The following is an 18,920-nucleotide window of genomic DNA, read 5'->3' as shown; positions in this document are numbered from 1 at the left end:
ATGATACAAAAGACTTGGATGTACCACATGAGGGCTTGTATTTACATGTGGTACATCCAAGTCTTTTGTATCATACTAGGTCCAAGAGGACCAACAACTTGCTTACTGCGACTGGATGTCCCAACATATCACATGATATACTTTACAAGGCTGCAATATTAGTTTTCCATGATCACTAATGAAGACATCTAGTTGAAACGCGTTTGGTCTTTGTTCACTTTTCATTTGTAATGGGTGTACTGTGCTATCCCCTTTACCTACTGGGAGGTGCAAAGGTATCTATCTGCCATTGCACTGGCATTCTGTATGTTTGACACCTCCTTCTGTTTGTTATACCATTTGGGATTTGCAGTTTTAAGCCTAGTACTTACTGGCAACACCAGCCTTGTTTACATTAGGGCATGGCATACAGGCCAGCACAAGCCTGTCTGTTTATAGGATTGCATATATTTTATGCTTTTTTATTCTCTTTATTCTTTTTGCTTCCCATTGCAACATACTGTTTTAATAAAATTACTGTGTTTTCTATTTTCTTTCCCCCTAGACTTTTTGTTTACACACTTGATAGAAACAAAAGGTCATCCCATTATTTCCTGTGTAAGCTTTTGCACCCCCTTCCAGTAGTACCTTAAGATTTTCTGCACTCACCAAATATGCAAGAATTAAACCTCATTTGCTTGCCACATCTACTAGTGGCAAGAACGTATATTCTCTTATTTCCTGTAGGCTCATTAATCCTGCTGGAAGAGAATCTTACACTATTTTCTCCTTTTATTGCCACATTCAGTTGTACCACTGGCCTGCTTTGCAAACGTCACTTCAGTATTCCCCTGAAAATCTTAGTTTGCAGATCCTTTCCCCATAACAATTAGTTTGGGTAAATACACATTTCTGGAGATTTAAAGGTAACAGCAGTTCAGTCATTATGTTAACATCCGTTGCCCTTTTACACAGCAAAATAAAGGAAGACTGGCCCTGTATTTTATCCCATTTCATTGTTTATCAAATGCCTTTTCCCAATATGTAAGTCTTAAAACCTTGTCAGCTTAGCATTTTCCCATTAACAAGATTGCAGTCTTCTAGCTATATATATAAGTATGTGTGCGTATGTATGTATGAGATAAATTATAGAACAGTGCTATGATGGGATGGGGGCTAATTATATATATATATATATATATATATATATATATATATATAAGCAAATTTTAAATTTAAAAATTATGTACTGAAACCTTTGCTTTAGTATGATTTAGTTCTTTAAGTGAGTCCTTGTTGGTCCCTGGGTTAACAAATATTCTTCATTTTCAATTACTGCTATACAGTCAAAATTGCTGCAGGATAGTATTTGGTGGTGTTTGGGACGTCCAAACTTCCCCTTAAGTGCCTTCTGCTGCAATGGGCTCTTCTTTGCCCTTCAAGGCATTATTCTTCCAAATGAAGCAGTGCATTAAGTACTAAATGAAATCATTAACTTCAGGTCTGGTATGCATGCACCATGGTAAGGAGAGTTAAAAACAGAAATGCTGGCAATAAACTAATTCTTTGGTATCACAATTCTACCCAGTCATGAGATGCTTTGTTTAAACCCAGGAGGAGGAAGGTGGCTCTCCAGATCTTCATAGGCTGCGAGTCCCAGAAGCCCTAACCAGTGAAACCAATGGCAAGGGATGAAGCAAGTTGCAGTGTAGCAATACCTGCAGGGTGCACATTCCACATCCTTGGTTTAGACTGTATTTCAATCTTGACTCGTTAGTGGATCAGCCTGCTCCTTAGGAGGGGCAACTCTTACCATTCAGCTGCACTTTAAAGGGAAGTTCCTATCCTGGATATGTTCATTGCATGGTGGCAGCAGGCTAGAGGGACCACACAAGTCATCTTTTCTTTCCCATGTTCCATATTTTCCTGAAGCTCCTGCTTAGAAGTAAAACATATTTGGGAGCACTAGTGGCATCCATAAAGGGAAGGGGATCAACGTATCTCAGTCAGCGTGGCATCTCCGAGGGAGGGAGGGTTGAATGCCAGAAACGCATGCCTCTTTTTGGCTTCCAGCCACTTTTAGCCCTAAGAAAGAGTGGTGGGATTCCATAAATGCAATGCTGTGGGCAGCTCTGTGATAATCCTGGTCACAATTCTACTGTCCCCTCCCTTAAAATCACTTTGATTTTGGTGTAGAGAAATTTCTGTCCTTTCATTAGCTTATCTCCCACAAGAGAAAGCAGATGTGGGACAAGGGTATATGTGTGTGTTGAGACCTTAGAATCCTACCTGTACAATAGTTCTGCTGTTTCCAGAGCCTTAATAAGAATGTTATCTTAACAGATTTTTTTTTTTTTTGCATTGCTAGCTTTGAATAATTTATTTCAATATGGTTTACCCTTTAACACAGTACCTTTTTTCCTGCCACACACTCCTTTTCCCCCTTGTATTTTTATGCCAGTAGTACTGGACTCTTTGGGTCTTCGGGACCCACTTCTGCATTTCATTGTCTGGGTTTGTTCTAAAGAAGATTTATTTTTGTTCTGTGAATATTTTTGGACAGTTTCTTGTATATGTACAGATATAGATACATTTGAGGTCTTTTATTGATATTCCTACAAAGAATTACAAAATAAAATTTAACTTTAAAAAGTTCGGACTCAAGATTTCTGTCTGCGTTAATAAGCAATGAAAGGACTCAGTTTGGATTGGGGGAGTGACTGGAAATCTTTCTTACGATGTCCCAGAACTGCAACCTCAGCCTTTCATCTGAAATTATGTTTAATCAAATTCAGCACCAAACCATTGAGAAGACCATGGATGCTTATGCCCTCATTGTCAAGCTCTTTCTGTGAATACTTGGTTTCAGTGGGCAGATTCAACACCTTGATACTGGGATAGATTCAACATCTTGATACAACCAAGATGTAGAGGGATATTAAAAAAACCCCATAAGACCACTGAACACATTAAAGGTTTGGACAAATAAAACATCTTCTACCAGTATCAACATGAAAGCAAAGACAAGGTTATTTTTGTTTGAAGATTTTAATAATTTTAATTTATTCTTCTTAATACGTTTTTGATAGAACTCTCAGAGAGAAAATGGCAGGATATGAAATATCAATAAATGCAGCTTCCAAGAGAACGCCTCCTCCTCCGCTAACTTCAAATTATTTCTAATTTAATAGCAAAAGTAATGTTTGTGCAGTGTATTTTTGTCCTAGAGAAATCTGGTTCATTACTTCTGAATGAAGATCAAGCAGTTCTTTGGAATAGCCCAAGGGAACCAGTGTGAAATAATCAGGATAGTTTTGATTTTTACTCATTAGTTCAGAAATAGCAAGTGACCAAAAGGCCAAGAAAACATAGTATATTGCCCTTAACTCTCTTTAAGATGGTACACAGAATGGCTGTTCTTTAACTTGAAGGATTAGTACACAAAGATGGAAGGCAGGTAAGAATAATTAACATGGGATATAAACTACGCCCGCATATAGAAAAGTGCCAGTGTGTGTAATTGTTTCCGTTGGACTAGGAGTCTTGGATTTGAATGCCCACTCAGCCAGGGAAACCCACTGGGTGACCCTGGGCAAGTCACACTCTCTCAGACCCGGAGAAAGGCAGTGATAAAGCCCCCTCTGAAGAAATCTTGCCATGAGAAACCCATGAGAGGATTTCCTTAGAGTCACCATAGGTCTGAAATAACTTGAGGGTATGGAAGAGAGAGAAGTATAGTATCATCCACAAGACAGTGATGCCTTTATTGGACCAACCAAAATCCACATTATATGTGTTGCAAGCTTTGAAAGCTCCACTTGCTTCTTTATCAAGGAAAGGGGTTAAAATCATACAGGAGAAAGATTGTTGTTGACGACGATGATGTTGGTCACACCCCTGCATTTGGTGAAGATACTGTGGTTGTTGTCCTCATTTCAGATGGTATGAAAGGGTATTCATACAGGTGGGTCCTTCCTCCTTCTGGCCATATGGTTACTGGGAGATTCAATCCAGGAAATAAACTTTAAATTCCATTAGCAAGACAAAAAGCTACTGCCTCTGAGATCCAATTTGTCTTGGTCCATTCTTGGACCAAATTAGACACATTGGGCCTGAAGAGACAGGCCAAAATAAAGCTGCTTCGGGTCACTTTGGAGGTATGCTGTTTAAATGCTGCATGCATCCTAAGAGGCTGGAAGCTGCGCCAAAGTCAGGCTCCAGTCCTAGGGGCTAGAGTGCAGCTTTGGCACAGCTTCTGGCCTCTTAAGATGTGTTTTGTCATTTAAACAGCATACCTCCAAAGTGACCCAAAAAGCAGCTTTATTTTGGCCTGTCTGTTTGGGCCCATTGCTGAGAATCTTGAATGTGCCATGGCTTAACTGACTGTTGATTGGGAGTGGGGATCCAGGTCACGACTGCCTTCTAATTTTCTTTAGGAAAATCTCTCTCCCTGCCTTCAAGCTATGTTAGGGTCGGAAGACATGTGACTTTCCAAATGTTTTTGGACTCTTAACTTCTACCAGCCTGAGCCAAACAGACCAGTGGACAGGAAGAATGGGAAATGGACTCCATCAACATCTCGAAGGCAACAGGCTCCCATTCCCCATGCTTTTTGGCCAGACAGGGCGCATATGGAGGAGGTTTCTGCTAGCCTAAACCAGTGGCGTTACTAGGCGGGTGCGGAGTGTGTGGACTGCACCAGCAGACATCCTAAGGGAAGGTGACACCACTGCTGCTCAAAACACCTACCTTTGGGCAGAAAGGGGTTGTGGTTTAAAATGCTTTAAGAGATGGAGAGAGTGGGTTGAAGCTCAATGGGAGGAGAAAGGAGAGGACCCAGAATTTTTAAAAATTAAAACTTCAAATTTCAAAATTTTTAATTTTAAAAAAATTAAAAATTGATTTTTTTAAAAAATTGTATTTAATTTTTTTTTCTTTAAAAACATCACATTTTAACCAAAGCTTCACTATGGATAAGTACAGTCTGCCTTCCATATCCATGGACTTGCCATCCTTTGATTGCAGCATCCATGGACGGCAAGCCCGTGGGTGAGGTGGCAGAGGAGGAGGAAGGAGCAGGAGAAAGGAAGAGGCAGGGGGAGAGGCAGGGGGAGAGGAGGAAGAGTGGTAGCAGCAGCAATGGGGAGGGTAAGAGGAGAAGGAAGGAGGAAGAGCCAGAGGAGAAGGAAGGGAGGCAGCTGCCTGCTGCGGCAAGGCAGGCTTCGGGGGGGGGCGGGGGGCTGGCAAAGTCCCACTGTCCCCAGTGGCAGTCGTGCCACCATTGAGGACAGTGTGAATTGAGCATCTGTGGATTCTGGTGTCCGCAGGTGGATCCGGAATGTAACATACATTTAGGTTGTGAGTATGATATTGTAATTTGAAGGTATAATTTTAATTTTGCTAGTTGTTCATGTCACAACTATTAGCAAGGCATTCAGTGGTAAATGGGAATTACAGTTTACAAGGAAAATTAATGCAAAAAAGCATTGCTAAGGATTCTGTATGATGTGAAATGGGAGGAGGTCAATGGGGGGAGGTGGCACCATGAGCTACCACTCCGGGTGACACCAACCCTAGCCTAAACACTGGCCTAAACATCAAGTTCTGGGGATACATTCTTGTCTATGATTTTTATCTGGTTAAACTCTTTCCCTGCAGCTACTGGCTGCAATGGAGGGAAGAAAGGTGCTTTCACCTCTTATTGTGTTCGTTGCTTAACTTTTCCATGCTAGTTCCCTCCACTTCTCAGCCTTTAGGCTGGCTTGAAACAGTTTGGCCGCATATTATAGTGTATATACGAACTACAGAGATTGGGTGCCACTCTGTGGTAACCTAGAGAAATGCCATTTTAATTTTTTACATTAAAACTAAAATTACAGGTAGAAATGAACTGAACTGTTAAGTTACTTTTTGTTAAAAAAAAAAGTGAGAACACACACAATTGGAGCCAAACAAAATCTCAGTTTTCAGAGAAGGAGGGAGTTCTTGGAAATGTTATACTTCTTGAGGGTGTTAGTCTCTAATGGGAGAACAACTGGTTTGTGCATTCTTTATATTAGAAATTTGGCCACCAGGGATGTATCAGCATTTCAAAGTCATCGCAAATAGTCTTCCCACCATAAGATGGTGGTGGTGTGCCTTGAAGTCGCTTCCGACTTATGGTGATCCTAAGGTGAACCTGTCATGGGGGTTTTCTGGGGCTGAGAGTGTGTGACTCGATAATCAAGGTCACCAAGTAGGTTTCCATGCCTGAAAGGGGAATCATACCTTGATCTCCGGAGTCCTAGTCCAATACTCAAACCACTACACCACACTGGCTCTCTAACATGATGGTCTCCAAAATGATGGTCCCAGTAGAAGGATCATCTCTGAAATATCGGAAAGGGGCTTGGCCATCAACCAGGTTTTCTCCTTCTTCTCTTGTTGGAAGCTGACCAGGTGACAACAGGGCTAAGGCTCTGGAATATCTGGAATCAGGAGTATCTCACTCTGCTCCTGCTATTGTTCATTGGCGACCCAATTCAGCAGGAAGGTCCCTGGAGGAAAGCCTGTGGCCAGCACATTTTCCACCTGACACATTCGGAAGAGAAACATTCAAAGAATTGCATTTAGACAAAAAAAATGAACTTTCCAGATAGACATCCATATAGCTATGTTTGTCCATTTCTTGCTGTACTGCTCTCCAGGTACTAACTGCTGCACAGAACATTTTCTTACTAATTAGCTCATTCTTTCTCATATAACAGAATTTCTCATTACAATCATCAATGCAAAGATGTGAAAGAGTGAGTCAATGAATGCCAATAATTGCCAGTAGAAACAAATATAGTGGCGTACAATTGTAATTGACTACTAGACCATCCTAATTGATATATCCAAACCTCTGGCAGGATGTCCTTTGAGAAATATCCTTTTCTTTGGTACCAAACCATGACAAGTCTCCTAAACTAGCTCCAAAACAGTAATTTCCAGTGATATATCTGGAAATGAATGTGGAACTAGAGCTGTGAAAGCTAAACTTTGGGGCTGGATATTGCATAGTGGACACTCTATAGAAAGATGGGCATGATTTTTTTGGGGGGGGTCATGTGTCCATATTAGCTTTGAGTGCATGACTGAGTTCTTTCTTCATTTATCCTAGGATGGGCAAATGGAGATAAGGAGACCAAAAATTGTCCTGGGGCCACATTGGGGCCTGCAATCCACACTTTCTCTAACCTTGATTTATATATTCTTATATATTATTGACACTACAGTACTCTTCTTTGTCTGAAGCATAATGTAATGTATTGGCATATTATAGAGAGGACAATCTCCCGATTCTGTCAGTACATTATATGAAACAGGATGGTCTAAATCTCATTGTGATAAACACAACCCTCCTAACCTGTATTATTTATTTCTGCATAAACTGATAATTGCTGCCATGGAAGTATCACATCTGAGCCAAAACAAAACACCGTGAAAAAAATAATGATAGGCCATCTCACAGAAGACGGTTTCCTGAAGACAAAGGTATATTATAGGAGATAACTGAAACTTTGATTTGGAATAGGAATCTCAGTTCTTTTTTGGCAAACAAAGAGTTCAAGCAATGGCTTTTGTTAAACAGATTTCCAAAAACAACAGGTTTGATCGGGGAGAATTCTTCTGGGTCTCAGAGTTAAGAGTCTCGGTGGTATGGGGCAGCCTAGGGTTCATTTTACAGCGTAGGAGGATATAAACTTTTCTCAAGGCTGCTCATTCAGCTCTCCTTCAAACTTTCATGCAAACAAAAAATTGGGACCCAGTGACCCTTGTGCCTTTTTCCTTTGTGGAAGCTGAAGTCAGGTTTGTGTGTTGGAGTAGGACTCCGGAAGCTCTGGGTTCAAATCCCCACACACCAATGGAAACCCACTGGGTGACCCTGGGGCAAGTCACACCTCTCAGCCTCAGAGAAAGGCAAAGGCAACCTCTCCCAAATCTTGCCAAGAAAACCCTGCTTTAGGCTCGCCATAATTTGGATACAATTTGCAGACACACAAGAAGTCTAGAATTGCCTAGTAATGTTTTTAGAAGATCTTAATTATTCCTTTACTTTACTTCACAAAACTTTCTATGGCTCAGAAATGTTAGGCCAGTGGGATGTAGAGTCATCAGGAAAGATCACAGAGGTAGTATTCTTGCATGGTTATAGGCTGAAGGATAATATATTTGATCAACAAAACACAAGAAGTTTGGCTGAAAAGGGTTTTCAAAGAGAGATGTTCCCAGACTCCTTGGCTAGTGCAGAAACCTTTCCAAGTTGCAATGATCTTGTTTGGCTCATCTCAACCCCATCCTATGGTTTCTCTTTTTCCGAATGTTACAGAGATCTGAAGTGTATCATGTATTTACATTGTCTTTTTTTCTTTCCCTATAATGTACATGTTCTTAATTATTCACATTGACAAATGAAATCTGTGTAAGCCAATGTTTGCAATTGCCTACTGTCGGTGGCTCCTTGTGTCTCACCTCTTTCAAGAGCAACGTCTGAATCAGAGAAAAGTTGGTCGTGCCAGAAGAGGTAAAGTCGACTTTCAGAATCAGATACATGGCATCTGTATTGATAAGAACCAACACCAAGGCGAGGATTAGCTACTGCATAAAAGGGCACCCTGTTGTTTTCCTTCTGCCCTTCTTGCAACAGTTGGCAGAAGGTGGGTCCCTCATGCTTTATGTTCCTCCTCCCTCTCCTCTTCCTCTATGTGCAAGGAAACATTTCTCACAAATTGGGTTTACATTGTCTGCATGCATTTACATTCCAGTGTGGAGCTAAAATATAGAAAAGGGGGTCTATTTGAATAAAGAAATTGTCCCCAATACCTGGCTTTGCAGAATTCCCACCCAAGATGCTACTTGCAAAGTTGCTCCCTGCCCCAAGGATATCACCAAATCCAAAAGTGGCTCCACCTCTGATGCCTAGCAAGGAGAGATAATGAACAAATTGGATGAAGTATGATTGCAAAGGGAAAATAAAATACTACATCCTGGTTTAATATGTGTTTGCAGTAATAATCACACTTGGGCGAATATAAAGCTTGTCCTAAGTGCTTCACAGGTATTGTCTATAATCTCTATCCAGCCTCACTTAGTGAAAGGTGTAGCTTCTCAAATTCATCTGGCTGTTCTTTATTAGAAACAGTATACCAGATTAGAGAGTGCCTTGTTCTGATCCAGCAAGGCTAATTTGCATTCTTAAAAGCGTCTGTGCCCATCATGCAGAAGAAAAGGTTGAGGCTGAGTGTAAAAAGTCCCTTGACTAGACTCAATTCACCACAGTGTTGCTGCAGAAAGAAATAAAGACTGAGGACAAGTCATCTGCAAAATTTAAATTATACCTTGAAATTACAATATCATATGTACAGTGGACCCTCCCCATACATGGGGATCGGTTCCACACACACACACACACACACGTGTATGGGGGGAACATGTATGTCCAAACCCCATTTGTTTTAATGGGGAGCGTTCCTGGACACGCACGCCATTGTGTTTCCAGCAGCTTAACCTTCCGCACAAGGTTAAATCCGCATATTGCGCACCCGCGTATAGTGCAGGTGCACTGTACAGCCTAAATGTATTTATATATACATAGTGCCATATGGTTAAAATGAAAATGTGTTAAGATGTGACAGTTTTAAATAAAAATTTAAAAGAATAAATTTTAAAAAATAAATAAATTTTAAATTAAAATTTTAAATTCATTTTCATTTTTTAAAAAAAAAACTTGGAGCCTCTCTGTTCTCCTCCCACTGAGCCTCGCCCCACTCACACCATTGCTTCAGCATTTTAATGGGACACAGGGGACTCCCACAGCTTGTGTTTGCCAAACGGCAGGTGTTTGGGGAGCAGCGGTGTCACCTGGTGTGGTCTGCAACCCCTGCATTCCCCTGCAACACAACATTGAAAGTCAGTCTTTCTCCAGCCCTCCTTCACCATCCTCCCAATACCAATGTTGCAAAAATAAAATTTATAAAATGTCCAGCTAAAGAGAACCACAACGGAAAAGAAGAGTAATGTAAATACACCTAACATCAATTAAAGCTTTAAGCTAAACCTCGCTAAGAATAAGGGCCAGCAGTACCTGCCAGACACAGCAAGAGGGACAGCATCCCACAATGAAGCATTGTCTCCCAGTCTTCTATCTGCTTACTCTGTGCAATGGATGACAGAAAGGTTGGATCTTTGTGTTCAAATAAGATAGGTGTGATTTGACTAAAGAAGTCCCACCCACAGGTTCTCTTTGACAGTGCCAATCCCAGCCTCATCCCTGGCATCCCATTAGTTGTGCAGGCTGAGGGTATGGACAGGATCCTTGAGAAGGTGAGAGCCGCCACATGTAGAATGGATCCTTGCCCTCTCTCCAACGCTCTAGTGAAATAACTGAAAGAATTAGTATGTGATTTTTGTTTCAGCAGTTTTTGAACATTTCTTCATAGTGCTTACAATATAGAGAGAGATCTTGTAGCACCTTTGGGACTAACTGAAAGAAAGAAATTGGCAGCATGAGCTTTTGTAGACTTTGGTCTACTTCCTCAGATGCATTTGGTGGAGTGGAAGCCAGGTACAGACATATATATGGTCAAAAACAGGAGAAAAAAATCAACAAATAGGTATACTATATATTACTAAGTACACATGTTAATGAATCAAGGAATGCTACAAAAATACTAAACTCTCTCTCTCTCTCTCTCTCTCTCTCTCTCTCTCTCTCTCTCTCTATATATATATATATATATATATATATATATATATATAAATAATTATTCTAAATGAATATGAAATTGATACAGGAGAATAACAATTGTAAATAAAGAGTTCAATCCTTGCAAGGATATAAGGTGCTGCAATGACCAATTTTTCTGTTTACTCCAGTGACTTCATAACAGTCAATATAGGGTGAATATCCCAATAAAAAGCCCAGCAATGTTGGTAGTGTCCCGGAGAACCAAGATAAGTCACCTTGCGAAGATTACACTGTGATGGTATTTCCAAGCTGTTGGTAATTAAGGTAGTAGTGTATAACTGGTAGTAGAAGCACTGGTAGCATTAGTGCAAGTAGCATTGATACTATCACTGGTAGCAGACGGCTACCTCCAGGGTCTTGAGGCCATTTCGTCTTAATTGTCTTCTTCAGTAATTCCGGATTCCGGATTACAATTCAGGAAGATATGGTTCCAATACACACACACAAAAGTTCACATATTAACTCTATTGTAAAATCAGAACACTGACATTTCCCTGAATCTTCCAGCTATTAGATATTATCGAGGGGATTCTGTCAGTTATAGACCCAAAAAAGAACATTTCCAAGCTCAGACACAGAACGTGGAGGTAACACACTGCAATTAGCAGTTACCTGCAACTAGCTATTTTGGAGACAGCAAAACTACACTGTTGTAAAAAGTGATGGCTTGTACTTACTTCCAAAAATTTACTCTTAAGGGTCATTTTCATAGGAGTTGCTCAAGTTTTATGCCATTCGTTTATCAACCCTAAGGGTATTTTTCTCTCCAAAAAAAGTAACAGAAAGTCGGGGAACATAATGGGTAGTCAACAAATAACGTATATCACTTGTTTTAATCACTGTAGTGAATAACAGCAAAGGGTGCTATTTACACTCTGCAAGAAGGAATTAAAACAATTTGCTTTTTAAAACAGTAATTTTCCAAGATGTGCTGTGAAATTGCCTAACCCCTGCAGAGCAGGAGGAATGGCAACTGCTGTTCTTTTTCTTCCAGGTTTGCTTCAAAATATATTTTAAAAAAACAAAAACAAAACCGTATTTCCTTTCCCTTGAGAGCTGCCCTAAGCCAATCCTGTCCTCTTTTGGATCATGGCCTGGATCTTGGAATGCTTTGGATACTGTATTGACCCTAGTGCCTGCCATGTCCTCCCCTTTCCAGTGGAAGAAGGACTTTCATGGAAAGTCCTGAGGGGCCAAAAGAGAAGGACATCCTCTTTAAGGTTGAAGTTTTGTTCAGAAAATATACTATTCCAGAGCCAGGGGACTGTAGCTTTATCAGAAATAGTTCCTAATCTATTCCAAACTTGTCCTCCAGTACATCCAGCTAGCCTTGTAGAATGGTTTGCAAAACCTTACACGTTTAGGTCTTTCTTGCATCTCTGCACATAAATCCATACTAGCCAAACTGATTTGTCAGATCAAACAGGAAGCGAATATCCATCCAGCCTCACCTGCAGCAAATAAAACCCTTAAAAGGCCCTCTGAATTTGTTATGGAAATAGGTTCCCGTTCCAATCTACTGTCCTTTCATGGGTGGAAACAGATTGTTAAACATAGTTTTATTTTCTAATTGTTCATACATAGAAAGTAATCAAAGGATGTTGCAGGAAAAGCCAAAGCCAAACACTGTCCCTGGAGCGCCAGTTTGCATTGGTAAACTTAACACGATGGAAAGCAAAAAGGGAATAAAGTGGGAATTTCCATGGTTCGTGGTGGTGGGGAGGCTACCTCGAGGGCAAACATCTGTGAGTTGTGGACAAGAGACATATTCAAAGCAAGCTGCCTCCTTCTATCAGCTGGGCCCCAGCTTGGCTTTGGGTGCCCACCTGCAAAGTGGGCAAGGGCAGGGCACAATGGTAAACCCTGAGGCTTCATCTGCTCCATTCAAAAAGAAATGTGATAACCAGGCAGACCTGGGGCCTCTACTCAAAGTTGTTTTTCAGGGCAAACTTTGTTGATTGGTTGAAAAGGGATTGGCACTGTTTTGATGTTCTCAAGTGGAAGCCTCCATGATGGAACCCTGAAATGCATCTTGGTGCAAAGAAAACAAAACAAAGCTTTGTGGCATTTTGCACCCATAGTGATGAATTTTTATACATGCAGTCCATGCTCAAGAGATTTCATGTCTAGGAAGGAAAAGAAACTTGGCAAGCTTTTCAGGCCCTCTAATTAAACAGTAGAGTGAGGAAAGTGCTTCAGGCGACAGAGTCTGGGCAACTGCAATGGTAGCTTCCTCTTGGACTCCACTGCTTTTTCCCTCTATTGGAAGCAGTGATATGTTGAAGGTTTGGTGGAAAATATTATTCCATCAGAAGCATCTAAGTTTCAACTGGCAGTCTAACCAGCTTCTGCTTGTGGACTGGGGAGGGAGTGCCATGTTGTCTTTGCCTCAGGCAGGAAAATGTCTTGGGGCAGCCAGGTAAATTAAAAAAGTTTTTTCCCCCAGAGTGTTTAAAAAACATTTAAAAGCCTTTCATCAACACTTCCTTAAAAGTGATTTTAAGAGCGAGACTGATTTACAAGGGAGTGACAGATACCAGGAACCTGGGATGGGTTCTCTGATAAAACAGAGACAGATGGGGCATGCATACACAACAAAAGTCACAAGCCTAAATTGCTGCATGCCAGCCAAGGGAACCCCACAGGGCCCAGAAAGTCACCCTGCTTGAGCAGTGTCTTTGGATACTTTCTCACCCTTCAGTCATCAGCAAAGCTATTGCTGAGAGATGCAAAGCCAGGCTAAAATTCATGCTAACAAGATCCCATGACAAGAGCAGCAAGTTAATGAGTTTCAAGGGTGGCACAGCCAACATGGCTAAGAAAAAAGACACTGGCCTGTTACAGACAGGCCAAAATAAAGCTGCTTCGAGTCACAGTGGAGGTATGGTGTTTCAATTATGCATGCATCCTAAGAGTCCAGAAGCTGCACCAAAGCCACCTTCCAGCCCTAAGGACTTGAGCGTGGCTTTGGTGTGACTTCTGGACTCTTAGGATGCATGCATCATTGAAACACCATACCTCCACTGTGACTCGAAGCAGCTTTATTTTGGCTGTCTGTAACAGGCCGTAGTCAAGATTATGCCAAGGAGAACTGCGATGTTTGAGGGAGGTAAGCCCTTGCATAAGTATCGAAGAGTTCATTCACATGTCTATTTTTAAAAAAAGCAAGACGATGTGAATAACCTCACTCATGCATTCCAGCTTTATTATTCATACTGTGGAACTGCATCAGTGTGCATCTCTGCAAGTTCGGATGCTCACACAGGCAATGAATAAAGATGGAGTCGATGATGCAAATGCATTCAGAACACATTGAAGGCATGCAATATTTTATCCCAGGTCTATTAGGTTCTATTTGCATTAGTTATTCACACTACTGGCGATGCACATCTTTTTTAAAAACTCAGGGGGAAAACAATATCAATTATCCTGGATTAAGTGGGGTTTTTGCAGTCCTCTCCAAAAAATTTTTAATCAGGAGCATTTGAGATGTGTGTGGACAATGGAGATTCAATCTGGATTCATCCTGGATTATTTTCAAGTGAATAACCCCTAAGTCATGTTTATCCTTGGAGCTCAAAAAGAGAATATCAACCAGCACCTGATGGAGCATAGAAGTCTGGGTAACTCAGAGTGCAGCTCGATCATGCTTTTAAAATTATTTTTGAGTCAGAGCTTCTTATTATTGTGGGGTTCTCTTTGCTAGATGGCCTGCAGGCTGCCAATGGGTGATTTGTCCATTCGAATATAAATATTTACTGTGGGCCTACTCAACTGCCTTCTGAGCTTGGAATTAACCAGTTACAAGCTTCTTTATGGGTGTTGAATTGACAGTGGGAAGAGTGTGTGTTTTGTACCACATGCCAACAGCTTGTAACATTACAAGTAAAACATGAAAGTAAAGAGTTGATTTTTTAAAAAAAATACTATAGCCACTGGGTGACCTTGGGCAAGTCATACTCTTTCAGTCTCAAAGGATGGCAATGACAAACCCCCAAGAAAACCCTATGATAGGTTTGCCTTGTTGTTGTTGTGTGCCATCAAGTCAGTTCCGATTTATGGCAATCCTATGGCAAACCTATCATGGGGTTTCCTTGGCAAAATTTGTTCAGAGCAGGTTTGCCATGGCCTTCCTGTGAGAGAGTGTGACTTGCCCAAGGGCACATGGTGGGTTTCTTGGCCTTAAGTTTGCCTTAGTGTTGCCATAAGTTGGAAACGACTTGAAGGCACACAACAACAACAACAGCAGCAGCAGCAGTAACAAGCTGGAAAAGGGAGAGCTTGGAACTGGGACTATAATTAATTATTTCAAAATAACTTTCCAAGCTCTGTTTAAAATCCAGGAAGTTTTTTCATATATACAGCAAAGATGAAGGAATGTCCAGTTTAATCTTTTCTTCTTCTTCTTTCCACTGGATGGAGCCAGAGGATTTATGATTATTGTATTGAACATGCATCCTCTTTTTTTATTTGAAAGATGTTTCCAATGTACGGAACTCATGAACCGCACAGATAGTGAGTCCACTATCTTCTAAGATACAACCCATCACATGTTCAAAGATGCCTAGTGTATCACCTCTTTAATCTTCCCTTCTCCAGATTAAATATATCCAGCTTCTTCAACCAGTCCTCAAAGGGCTTTGTTTATATACTTTTGTTATTATTATTATTATTATTATTATTATTATTATTAACCTTTATTTATAAAGTGCTGTAAATTTACACAGCGCTGTACATACAATCTTTTTAATTGGACGGTTCCCTGCCTTCAGGCTTACAATCTAAAAAATTGCTACTCTCTGCTGGTGATGATGGTTGGGTTTTTGGCTGAGGGTCATTTTTTCCTTTTTGGACTATCACTCCTTCATTACTGATTTGTTGCACAGAATCCAAATGTCTTTCAGCTAGAAAAATATTCATTTTCCCAGCACTGAAATGTTAACATTTTATTGTTGGGAAAATTACAATTACCCTTCTGTAAACAGCTGCACTAATATAGTGAATGGTACATAGGGTATGGAGTACACATGAGTTGTGGGCATCTATTGGACAGTGTTTGCGCCATTATTATTAGTCTAGCTCATGGACTGAGGAGGATTTACATGTACATTTCACCCCGAAATAGTAGTAGGGATACACTGATGTTTATCACATGGAGGTTTTTGCAGCTCAGATCCAGGGTGACTCCTGGTTCAGTTATGCGAATTCACGTTGTAACGTGTTTTATCACACCTGGTTGCCTTCTGTTGACCTTCCGAATTGAGGGGGAATCGAATCCAAGGCAAGTCACATGATGCGGATTCACACAAAGCTGAGTGAGTGCACATTGTATTACCACACCGGTGCATACCATGCAGATTCAACTATTCAAATCGGCACCCTTGCGCATGCTCAGTGGGGGTCTGAATGCATCGTGACCTTGTACGTTTCCAGGGTGAAAAGGGGCGCAAGTTCTTGTTCCCTGTTTCATGTAATTGCATGATTGCGTGAATATTTGGCTCATGAATATTTCTGTGTCGTCTTCATCCCCCATTTTATTTTCCCTTCCATTTCATCAATTTCAACACACACACATAGATAGATAGATAGATAGATAGATAGATAGATAGATAGATAGATAGATAGATAGATAGACATATCTGTATATTCACATTCAAGCACATACACATGTATATATTTAAAAAAAAACGAGTTGCCCTGAAAATTGCCCTGAAAGTGAAAGGACCACCGAAAGGAAATGGGGTGGAAATTGCAGCACTGCATCATGGGAAATTTGCAACCTGGGGGTTTTGCGGTGGTGTACCAGAGCAGAAGCAAAGTTGCATTCCACACCAGACCAATTTGGAGTGAAATCGAAGTGAGCTTGAAAAGGAATTCTGTGAATTCACTTTTTTACAAATACATCAAAATGAGGAGTCACTTTGGATTCACTGCGGAAGCGCCATGGAAGGAGCACCCGTAGAAAGGAATCGCGTGTGATAACACATTCACGTTATCGCGTGAATTTGCATCGTTGGACCCGCAGTCGCGTCGGATCAGAGCTGCAGAAACCTCCGTGTGTTAAACCTCACCCTTTCCCCGTACCCATCTGTCATGCCTAGCCTGGAGGACAGCTCGGAGGACTCAGAGGATGAGCTAGAGCCCATGGGACCTGAACCTGTAATGGAGGAGCCAGAGCCCCTGGGACTTGCTCTGCTGGAGCAGAGTCTATGGCCCCTCCAGAGGTTCAGCAGTCAAGTTTGCCTGGTGCCAAGGCTGTGGACATGGAGGAGGATCTGGGCAGTGTGCCTACCTTCAAGGAGCGTCGAGCAGAAAGAGAGGGCCTTCGAAGATCACGGAGGCTTTATCAGAAGCATGTTCGTAATCAGACACAGCTGAAGGCCGGCTCCTTGCCTTCTTAAGCACCTGGAGCATGTGTGGCTCTTTGCCAGTGGATATCTGACTCTTTTAGAGGAAAGACTCTGTCTCTGGCCTGTTACAGACTGCCAAAATAAAGCTGCTTCGGGTCTCTTTGGAGGTATGCTATTTAAATGATGCATGGGTCCTAAGAGTCTGGAGGTCGTGCCAAAGCCACACTCTATCCCTAAGCACTGGAGTGCAGCTTCCGGATTCTTAGGATGCATGCATCATTTAAACAGCATACCTCCAAAGAGACCCGAAGCAGCTTTATTTTGGCAGTCTGTAACAGGCCTCTGGCTCCTTTGGCTTCTTGTCTTCTAGATCATCTTGACTACCCGGAAACCTTGACCTTGGACAGCTTTATTGACCTGCCTCTCTGATACCCTGAACCTCGGACCATCTGACAATTCTCTTGGTAATCCCTTTAGGTAGAGCTACTGTGAATCTCCAGGACTGTGTAGCTTACACTGACTTTGCTGTTCTGGGGGGGTTTTGTTTGTTTGAGAACTAGCTGTCTTATCAGCCCTTTGGCTGCTTTCCCGGACACCATCCATGGTCACAACTCATCACCCATCCATGGTCACTGTTTAAGCAATGCAGCATCAACAGGGGAGCCTCATAATAAGCAAGATCCAGAAAAGGTCCAGACACAATAACAAACAATCAAGATCCAAACACTGAAGACCTAGCTGTAAGGAGAGATTTAGCTGTTGAGGCTCAAAGGTAATAATAAGGATGAGTGTAAAACAACCTGGGCTGATCTGGCTGCCAGTTTAACTCACCTGTAACCTTTTGCAGGCTTCCCTTCCATGTGCAATCCTCAGGAATTTTTAAACCAAAACTCACTGTAAGTTCACTCGTTGCGTTTTTTTCTTTTTACCCACTTATATTCAGTTCAGGAAGCTTTACTTTGCAGGAGAGTCATGCTTCTTGGAGCCTTCCAGCTTTGTTTCATTTATATTTTTCAGGGGGTCAGCTATGGGTGTTCTAGACTGATTGAAAACAAACTTTTAAAGAACTGTGCAGTTTATAAAACAGTCACAGATGCTGGCGAAACATCAGGAATAAACTCTTCTAGAACATGGCTACATAGCCCAAAAAACTGTGAAATCATGTTCACAGGAGACACTTAATTTACTCATTGAATTCAATGAGCTATTAAATATATACAGAAGAAAGTATAAGCCTATTTTTCACTGGAGAAAAAAAGAAGGCAAAAACATCAATTTTCTTGTGATTCAGGTTTTCTTCATTAGACTATAATGGCATCTGGGCACTGGTTCAGGAACGAAACTACTCCTAGGTTTAATGAAAAAGAAAAAAAAATATTGATTTGTCACTAGCCTATTGATGTCATACCACTCCAAAATGCGATAGCATCATGGAGTTGCTGAAGAGCCCTCAGGATAGGACAGACCTTTGACTCAGCATTTCCCAGGAAAGTTCCCAAGCGATGGCCTAAAGGCCGCCCTTTGCAATTCTCTGTAACCCCATTAAGGCAGATGGTTATAGACAAAATAAACGTCACAGTCACTAATGATTAGCAAGGAATTAGGGGATCTGGATCACAACACTGGCATGGAAGAGGGGGCTTAGTCCGAAGTGGGGACTCTGCTGCAAGTGTACTTTCAGGAAGGGGAGGGAAACAGGGCTGCTATTAATGTTCATCCGTTCACAAAACGACAAGGAAGAGGCAGTGGAAGTTATCCTATGGTTCAAGTGCAAAAGCAGCACTCAGAGAAGTATGGGGCTGGAAATGCAGACCTCCTCGCAC

This window comes from Sceloporus occidentalis, unplaced genomic scaffold (assembly GCF_023333645.1).
Source record: "Sceloporus occidentalis isolate IW3139 unplaced genomic scaffold, rSceOcc1.0.p SCAF_3, whole genome shotgun sequence".
Lineage (NCBI taxonomy): Eukaryota > Metazoa > Chordata > Lepidosauria > Squamata > Phrynosomatidae > Sceloporus > Sceloporus occidentalis.
Note: the sequence above shows the minus strand (reverse complement) of the source record.